We start from the raw sequence: 10,097 nt of genomic DNA on the forward strand, positions 1-10,097 counted from the left end.
TCTTCTATATGTTCCTATGGAACTAGAAGTCCAATAGTTTTAGGTCTCTTATCCATTTTCAGTTTCGTGTGTTTTATGAAGTATAGAAGTTCACTTTTTTCCATATCCTTTTATCACAGCAGTCTATGTTGAAAAGGCTATCCTTTCTCTATTAAATCACGTTGGCACTTTTGTCAAAAAGCAATTGATCTTAAGAATAAGAGTTTAGGGTCTCCCTGGTGGTGTAACCAGTTAGGACGCAACCTATGAAGCTGTCTGCAGCCTCTGCAGCATGAGTTCGATCCGCTGGCTGGCCAGGGAGCAACCAGGGTTGAGAGAAGCATGCAGGGTGGTCAGGGCGTCGGTGAAAGAAATGACAAACAGACACACTTCAAGAGTGAAAATCTGAGTGTAATTTTCTTTGAGTTTGTGACCAGTATATATATGTTTTCCAAAGGCACAGGGACAATGAATATCAATGAAATCAGCTTGCTCATGGGCTCAGTCTATCACCATCAGGGAGGTGATCTACATAACAAGCAATGACTTTTATAGAAGAAAGAAGGAAGTTTAGAAAGACAAATAAGGGATTAAAGTTTGTAGTTCTAGAAAGACAGGATAAGATTTTTAGCATTCTTGTAGTGGTTCCTGGTGGTCATTATCTTTTGATAAGCTTCTGTCTTTTCAGGGAACTTCCGCTGTACTTCCTCTGCTTCAGGGTGTTATGCTGTTCTCCCCCTGCTCGCTGGTTGCCCAGCCGGACCTAGGGACCGTGGTGAAAGCCATTCCTAAAGGTCACTGCAGGGGGAGGTGCAGCAGGTATGTCTTCAGAGGGTTTTGCTGTTCTCCCCCTGCGCGCTGGTTGGACCTAGGGACGGTTAGCCCTAAAGGTCACTGCAGGGGGAGGTGCAGCACCAGATGGCGCAGCAGACCTCTCCTGACTCTCCCGCTGCTCCCCTCAGCAGTGTACTTTGGTCAATCTACTTGTTCTGCTCCCTGCTCTGTCTCTGGTGAATCCTCTCACACCCCTCCATACCTCTGGCTTGTACCCCAGCTCTTGTATGCATAAATAAATCTTCAAAAAAAAATTTTAATTAAAAAAAAATTAGTTTGCCTTTATAAAAAAAAAGAATAAGAGTTTATTTCTGGACACTATTCTGTTCCATTGATCTGTACCATAGGTTTGCAAACCCTGCCTGCCCCATTGTTGTAAATAAAGTTTTATTAAAACATAGCTAGGGCCTCCCTGTTGGTGCAAGGGGTTAAGCACAGCACTGTGAAGCTATCCACAGCCACTGCAGCATAAATTCAATCCCCAGTGGGCCAGGGAGCTACCCACATGCTGCAGCAGACCTCTCCTGACTCGCCCGCTACTCCCCTCAGCAGTGTATTTCAATAGATCCGCCTGTTCTGTTCTCCACTCTGTCTCTGGTGAATCCTCTCATCCCTCGCACCTCTTGCCTAAAACCCAGCTATTGTATGCATAAATAAATCTTTTTTTAAAAAAAAAAACCCTTAACCCCTTGCGCCACCAGGGAGGCCCCCAAGATTTCACTCTTTTCATTGTTTTCCTTGCTTCTTTTTTCTGGTTTCTCATACCAGAAAGACTCTGCTTTTCCTTGCAAACCCCTGCCTTCCCCTGGTATGTAAAAAGAAATGCATTTAGTCATGGAGTGAAAATCTCACTGAGGAGACCTTCTTTGTAATGCTTTTGCTCACGCCCCACCACCAGCAGTCTCCAGCTCCAGCTCCAGTCTCAGTTCCCTGTGGCCACACTCTAGTGTGTTTGCTCTGCTCATGAGTCAGCAAGGTTGGTCAGGGAGGTGGGCAGTCTGTCTGACTCTGTTCCTCCCCCAGTTTCTTCAGATATTTCTGTTTTTATGAAGCCCAGTTCTTACTGTTTTCTGTAGGGAAGTCATATGATAGAGTCTTAATCTATCACGTGTAGAAGCAGAGCTTCAACTTTTGTATTTCTGAAATAGTCAATTTCACCTATATATATTTTTTCCTCTCTTTTTCTTTTCTTTTTTTTTAAATACACTGCTGAGGGTCTCCCTGGTGGCTCAGTGGTTGAGCGCTGGGTTGTGAAGCTGCCCGCAGCCTCTGCAGAGCCGGTTCAATCCCCGGCTGCTCCCCGGCCACTGGAGGAGGGTCCCACATGGCGCGCAGACCTCTCCTGCCGCCCGCTGCTCCCCTCAGCAGTGTGTTTTGTTGGTCTACCTGCTCTGCTCCCGGCTCTGGCTCTGGTGAATTCTCTCACCCTCCCGCGCTTCTGACTGTACCCAGTGCTTGTATAAATAAGTAAATAAATAAATCTTAAAAAAAAAAAATACACTGCTGAGGGGAGCAGCGGCAAGTCAGGAGAGGTCTGCTGCGCCATGTGGGTTGCTCCCTGGCTGGCTGGGGATCGAACTCGAACTTCTGCTGCAGTGGCTGTGGATAGCTTCATAGGTTGGGTCTTAACCCCTTGCAGCCACCAGGGAGGCCCCGAGGCAATTTCTTTCTGAGGGTTGTTTTCCCAGCATGTGGGACGGTCTTTCTGGTGAGGACATCATCTCTCTCCAGTCCGTGTAAGCTCTGCTGGCCTGGCCGTCTCCTCCTTTATAGAGCTTCCTTTCCCAGTGTTAGTAGTTTGCACACACGCGTACTGATTGGTACTTAGGCAAAAATTCAAGGAGACTCTTCAGCAGATCTCCAAGATTTTTCTCTTTGTGTGCGGTAGCTTGGAAATTCCTCTCCAGGAAGTGAATTCTACACTGGTAGAATTCATCTCATTTGTTTTCCTTTTCTCAGGACCACTGTTCTGAACTGCCCGTTTTCCAGTATTTTGTTCATTGTTTTCACTGACTAGGTCAAAGGACAAGGAAAAGGATAAATCTAGATCCTGTTACTTCATCTTGGCCCAAAGCAAACATTGCTTTGATTTTTTTTTTTTTACAATCTTTTTTTTACTGAGGCATAGCACATACACATAAACGTTCAAATCCTAAGTATATGACTCAATAAACTTTCACACAATAAACATACCTGTGTAATTACCTACTATATGAATCAATAGAATATCAGCAGAATCCCAGAAATTTCATATTTCTTTCCAATCACTACCTGTTCTCCCAAGGTAAACATTATTCTAATTTCTAGCACTGCAGAGTCTATTTTTGAACTTTATGTAAGTAGGTTCGTGTAGTATGTACTCTTTTATGTCTGGCTTATTTTATTTGACATTATGTTGGTCACATCCATCCATGTTGTTATATGAAGCAATAATCCAGTCCTTTTCATTGCTGTGTAAAATTCCATTTTATGACTATAGCACATTATTCATCCGTTCTACTGCCAATGGGCATTTGAGTCCTTTCCAGTTTGGGGCTATTATGAACAGTGCTGTTCTGATCATCATTGCACAGGTTGGTGTGTGCTCATATTTGTATTTCTAGGAGTAGAACTGCTGGATCACAGACTAGACTAGACATCTCTTTTACTTCAGCAGATACCACCAAATAGTTTTCAGAGTTTATCCCACTTAGCATTGTATGAGAGTTCCAGTTGCCCCATATCCTTATCAACACTGCTACTATATCTTTCATTTTAGCCTTTCTAATGGATTTTATTTACATTACCTTTCAGAACATCCCGAAGGCATAATAAAACTACCAGATGGAATGAGTAACAGTGTGTGGGTTTGAGACTCCTGTATGTAAAGTATAGCTTCTCCATGGCTTTGAGCATTTCCAAAAGATTTCAGCTTTTATGTTTGGTGCTCACCAACATCATTTGACCAGAATTTGAAAGCTCAGTGTTAGAGGATTCATCAGGTGAGGAGATAATGGGAGGGAAGGCAAACAAGAGCGTTCTTGGCAGAGGAAGCTATATATGGAGAGGAAGGAAGTCATAAAAGGGTCTGACTCACGGTGGCCCTCACAATTATGTATGATTTGTGGAACTACTATTCACTCCTCTGTCTATGGGAACAGCACCTCCAAGAATTGTGCAGTGCATAACCCATGGAGCTGTACAGAGCGGCCATGCCTGTCTTGGTAAGGGATGATATGAAATTTGCTATGACTGGAGGGTAAGGGTGGGTAGGGTGGAAAGGGAGACGTTAGATTCAAAATTGGAGTAATATAAACTGACTCAGCCTTTGTCAGAGGCTTACTTTAAAACTCCACCCCACCCTCACCCCTACTAGGTGATGGATAGTACAGGCTTCCTCCTCTTGGATACGTCAGTCCTCTGAGCCAACAGAGCTGGGGCCAAGGTGAAACCCAGGCCAGGAAGGAGAACTGCTGAGCACAGGCCAGTTTGTCTTGCTACACGACTCGGTCTCAACATGTTGAGGAACCAACGCCTTGTCCTTCGTCTATCTTGGCCTTCTGCTCTTGCCTGTAGCCTTAGCACACTCCTCTGCCTGGGAAAATTGGGTAAACACAAAGGCAACTGAGTAAAACTAGACGGGAAGCTGTGTCCCACCTACCTAACCCTAGGTTCATGATAATGAGTCACCTGGGCTGGCTTCTGAGGGCACAAGAAAACGAAAGGAAATCCCAGGGCTTGCCAAAATGAAGGGTAGCCTTCTAAAATAAAGAGGCTCTCTGGGCTACATCCTTTGCCTCTGAGCCCTCACTACACTTGGATATGTGTGTGTCTAGTATGCTTGTTCAGGGCATGAAATGGCTGAGGTGACCGCCCCCTGTTAGGCTAATAGGCACTAGCCACTGTCTGCCAGAGAGGAAGGGTCTCTTCTGGAAGGTGGGGTTCATGTTCAAGCTCTGGCTTCCTCCCAGTTTCTTAGGTAAAAGGTGTATTCCTTAAAGGAGAAACAGACTGCTAGAAGGACTCCAGGGAATGGTACAGCAAGAATCGCTCTTGGCTCTGGTTACAAAGGGAGTCGCTCTAGAGAAGTGAGTGATCACATGGCACCTTCCCAAAGAGGAGACAAAAGCCAGGACAGGGAACCTGGGAAGGGTGCCCATGGTGGCACCAGGACTCTGGAGCAGGGTACATATCATGAGACAGGATGTCAAGGGGAGACTTGTATGTTTGGAGCACAGTTAACTATGTTACCAGCCGGTCTTTCCCCCTTTGCTTTTTAAACATATGAGTTTTTTTTTAAATACTGTTTTTTTTTTAAAGATTTATTTATTTATTTATACAAGCAATGAGTACAGTCAGAAGCACGGGAGGGTGAGAGAATTCACCAGAGCCAGAGCAGGGAGCAGAGCAGGCAGAAGGACCGAAGTACACTGCTGAGGGGAGCAGCGGGCGGCAGGAGAGGTCTGCGCGCCATGCAGGACCCTCCTCCGGTGGCCGTGGAGCAGCCAGGGATCAAACCGGCGCTGCAGAGGCTGCGGGCAGCTTCACAAGCCAGCACTCAACCGCTGCACCACCCGGGAGGCCCCCCCTTTGCTTTTATTTGCTTCTTCACAAGCACTTTGAAATCAACCAACAATAACCTATTGAGCAGGCAAATGAGTTCAGGTCACTTGGAGACTAAGGAGGACTAGAGAAGAAATGACAGGGGTTGGCCCCTCAAGGAAGCTACTATGTAACTAAGGGAGGAGAGCAAGGCATGTGAACTGCCTAAGGAACAGAACCAGTGATAGGAATTTTGTTTCTATTTTTAAACCCAAATTAAAATTAGTAGGCACTCCCTGGGCAGACACAGCAGGGCAACAGAGAGTTTAGGATGTCAGGACCACAGCAGGAGCTGGCCTGGCACTCTGCATTGTTTCCAGGTCATCCATAGTATTGATGGTCCATATGTGAACTGTCAAATAAACATTAATCTTTCAGAAAAATAAATAAACTAGACAATGAAAGATTTTACCTAATTAAATGCTAAATCACTTGGGTCAACTCAATGCTAAGGGTTCTATAAGCACCCAAGAGGCTCTAGGTACTGGAAAAGATCCAATTCTTACTGGACTAGAGACTGAAGGAGGAACAGGCTCTGGGCAAATATGGATGAACAGTGTGGGGAAAAGTCAAAGAAATGATCATCTGGAGCCAAAGAGGGAGACAGGAAGCTGGTTGGTGTGGGGCAGAGGCACAGGGTAAGGAATGTTTGGAGTAGAACAGTGGGAATAGGCATGGAGGGGGCTGGGAAGGTAACAAGCACCTTATAGGTGAATGAGGGCATGAGAAAAACATAACTCCAAATACTGGTAATGATGACAGAGACAGGGTAGTTGAGAGTGAAGAAGTGAGGGACTTGTCTGGGGCCCTTCAGGGGGAGTATGTGAGGTAACATGTAGAATTTGCTATTGAACAAGATCGATTAGGTAGAGGTTTTCTGTAAAGTCAGTGTGTACTTCCTCCTAAAATGCCACACTCATGCACACACACACAGACATGCCTGAGAGTGCACACACACACACACACACATATGCTTTTTCTGTTTACATCCTTCCTAAAACCTCTGACTTAGGCCCTAGCTGCCAGTAATGGGATCTGTGTGGGACACACAAAAGGCATTTAGGGAAACTAGGGGAGAAAGAAGAGGCAGACAGCCTGGAGAGGACACTGCAGGACACACATACCAGTAATCTGGGGAGTGTTTAACTCTGAATGGCATCCACCCAGTGGAGAAGGACATACTTCTAGGCCACTTTAAGCCGTTTTTGAGGCCAGACCCTTCCCAGAGGCCAGGGGCCTGGCACCAGCATTTTGGGGGGCAAGCTTGCTACTTGGTACAACTTTGCTGAATCCTGCCCTTGCCTCTGGAGCATAAAGCTCCTAGAACTGTATCTAGAGAGGCACATCTCTGGGCAGGACCCTGGGTTCTGGGCCAGACAGTAGCCTCCTTTAAATGCACAGAGTCTGCCAGTCAGGACTCTGCTGACTGGATACCCAAGACTTTTAGTGATAGAAGTTCCTAGAATTTTCCTTTCTTTCTCTTCCTAAGGGATTATGTAAATGTGAATGAAAGGGAGGAGAGAAAAGAGGAAGGAGAGAAAGAGTAGGAAAGGAAGGAGGAGGTAGAGAAGGAGGGCATTTGTAAAAATTGATCTCTGATTATACACTTTCTTTGCTTAAAACCTTTCACAACTTCCCATTGCTCATTAAATAGCCACACCCTTTCTTCCTATCCTTCCCCACCCCATCCAGTCATCTAGGGTCCTGGGGCCTCTGGGATGTGTTCACACAGGACTTATGGGAAATTTGCCCCATGGGGTAGCAGCAATTGAAACAGAAGTAACAACGTAATGATTTCATTACAAGGAGCATATAGAATTTTAAAAAGGAGGGTTAGTTTAGTCACTATAGGATCATTGGAGAATCACTCTCTAAGGCTTCTTTTCTTTACCTGTTCTGTGGTCAAAGAGAATAATTCCTGCACCTCCTACCTCAGTGCATTATTGTTCAGGTAAGATAAAGAGTCTAGAAACCCTTTGTGAATTATCAAGTACCAAACAAATAAGTTATTGTTCCTACTACCAAGTAAATAAATGGCCTTGAGAAGTATCAGAAGCCTGCTACTTTCATCTCTCAGGGCTTTTCTTTCTAATAATCTTCCATATCATTATAAGAAGATAAAATATATATATATAGTCATAAGTAAAGATGAAAAAAAATATATATATAGTCATTTGCCCCAATCCATCTCTGTGCCATGGCTGGGCAGGGTTACCCCTTGCTGGGCATATAAGGGCACAGCATTGGGGAGTGAAGTCACATGGAGTACCAGTGTCATGGTGCCTTGCCAGCCTACAGCTCAGGTTTCCGGACTCTGGTTTGGGGCCTACTCCTTGCTTCTGAAAACTGCTCTGCTCTTAGCTGTACCAGCTGTCATTCTGTCCTCTTCATTTCTAAACCTTCAAAGGGTACTGGCAGGACCTTCCTCCATGATGAAGGCCCCCGTAGCAATTAGCAGGGCCTTTGCGTGGGGCTATTTCACAGACACTGGAGCCAGTGCCAGTGAACCAGGCTTGGGTTTTCAAAATACCCTGGGAGTTTGCTCGGGCTCCTCTGTCACCTTTCTGTGCCAGTCGTCGACAATAGTCAGGCCAGAGGTGCCCATGCTGGACTTTGGAAGCCTTCTTCCAGATGCGAATCTTATCACTAAGAGTGCAAATGCTTCAGTGCTCCTCAGGCACCCTCTAAGGCCTCGCTCACAACTGTGGTCATTATGTGTCCAACCCCTGGGTGAGGGCAAGGCAAAGAAATACACCCCGGCTGCCCGACCTGGAGTTGCTCGCAGATGGAGAAACCGCCCCACAGCTGCAAGTCACAGTGAGAGGATGGCGTGAGGGCCCCATGGTGACCCTCAGGGTGAGACTGCCTCTGAGGTCTGAGAGGCAGAAATCCCCGGGACTGGGAGGCTCTGAGGAAACTGGCTGAGGACACACTGCCTCCCAAATGCACGTCATCTTGTCTCTGTGTCAGACTGAAAAGTTCTTGCTGTGGGTGAATCACACCAGGAAACTGCCCCTGCAACATTCCAGGATGCAAAACCTGGGACCTTTGTCTGATTCTGGCTGGTGGTGGTGTCTCAGAGACACAGCACCAGACGGGCAGTCTGAGGTGCAGGCCTCTGCCTCAGTCCACACACAAGCCAGATGAGCAGGGAGATCCGGGCAATTTTCCTGTCAAGGTCGAATGCTAGCGGCAAGCATTTGGCCTCAAATTGTGTCTCCTGACTCTGTGCCATAGCAGTCTCTCTTCAAGTCGGAGCATTCAAGAGGGAAGGCATGCAGACAGTGGGGACCCCATCCAGAATCCAAGAAAGAGAGCAGAACTAGAGTATTAGTGGGTCAGGTCACCATACCCACCACCCCTCCTCACCCTTTTCTTCCTTTTCCTGAATGGGGACTGGAGGGAGCAGGGGATGGGATAGGATGAGAAAGCCTGAAAAGCATGATGGGAGCTGTTCCTACAATTATAAATACTTAAAAATGAAATCAGAGATGGTGTGAATATATAACAATAGGGAGAATGATCTGAAATAAAATCTGATTTGAAATAATGATCAAGTTAAACTATTTAAAATAATGAAGATTTTAAAAAATGATACAGAAAAATATCTGCATTTTCTCAAGGAAATGAGGTGTTGTAGACAGCAAAATATCACAGTTGTGTTTTTGACTTATCAGAGATCTATTAAGTCCATTCATTGAATTTTTTGCTGATGGCTGAATTCCCTTTAAAAAAATTTTTTTTAAAGATTTATTTATTTATACAAAAGCTGGGGTACAGGTCAAAGGCGAGGGAGGGTGAGCGGATTCACCAGAGTCAGAGCAGGGAGCAGAACAGGCAGACAGATGGAAGACACTGCTGAGGGGAGCAGCGGGCAAGGCAGGAGAGGTCTGCTGCGCCATGTGGGTTTCTCCCTGGCCCTCCAGGAATTGAGCCCGCTGCTGCAGTGGCTGCAGACAGCTTCACAGTGCGGCGCTCAACCATTGTGCCACCTGAGAGGCCCTGGCTGAATTCTTATTTATGGATTAATAATAGGATCATATCTTCAAGCAGTATTTTAGCTTGGTATTATTTTATTTATTTTTTTTAAAGATTTTTTTTAAGATTTATTTATTTATTTATACAAGAACCAGGGTACAGGTCAGATCCGTGGGAGGGTGAGAGGATTCACCAGAGACAGAGCGGGGAACTGAACAGGCAAAATGATGAAATACGCTGCTGAGAGCAGTGGGCGCAACAGGAGAGGTCTGCAGCACCATGTGGGACCCTCGTCGGCCGGCCGGGATCGAACCGGCGCTGCAGGGGCTGCAGACAGGTTCACCTCTCGGTGCTCAACCACCTGCACCACCAGGGGAGGCCCTAAAGATTTATTTATTTATACAAGAACCAGGGCACAGGCCAGAGGTGGTGGGTGGGGTGGGGTGACAGGATTCACCAGAGACAGAGTGGGAAACAGAACAGGCAGACAGATGGAATACACTGCTGAGGGAAGCAGCAGGCGAGTCAGGAGAGGTCTGCTGTGCCATGTGGGTATCTCCCTGGCCAGGGATCGAACTCATGCTGCAGTGGCTGTGGACAGCCTCATAGGTTGCGTCTTAACACCTTGTGCTACCAGGGAGGCCCTAGTTTTGTATTAAATTAAGAGATTTGGGCCTCCCTGGTGGCCTAGGGGTTAAATCTCAGCGCTATCACCGCGATGGCCT

Source organism: Talpa occidentalis, unplaced genomic scaffold (assembly GCF_014898055.3).
Source record: "Talpa occidentalis isolate TD23 unplaced genomic scaffold, MPIMG_talOcc4v2.1 talOcc4.5, whole genome shotgun sequence".
NCBI classification, from domain to species: Eukaryota; Metazoa; Chordata; class Mammalia; order Eulipotyphla; family Talpidae; genus Talpa; species Talpa occidentalis.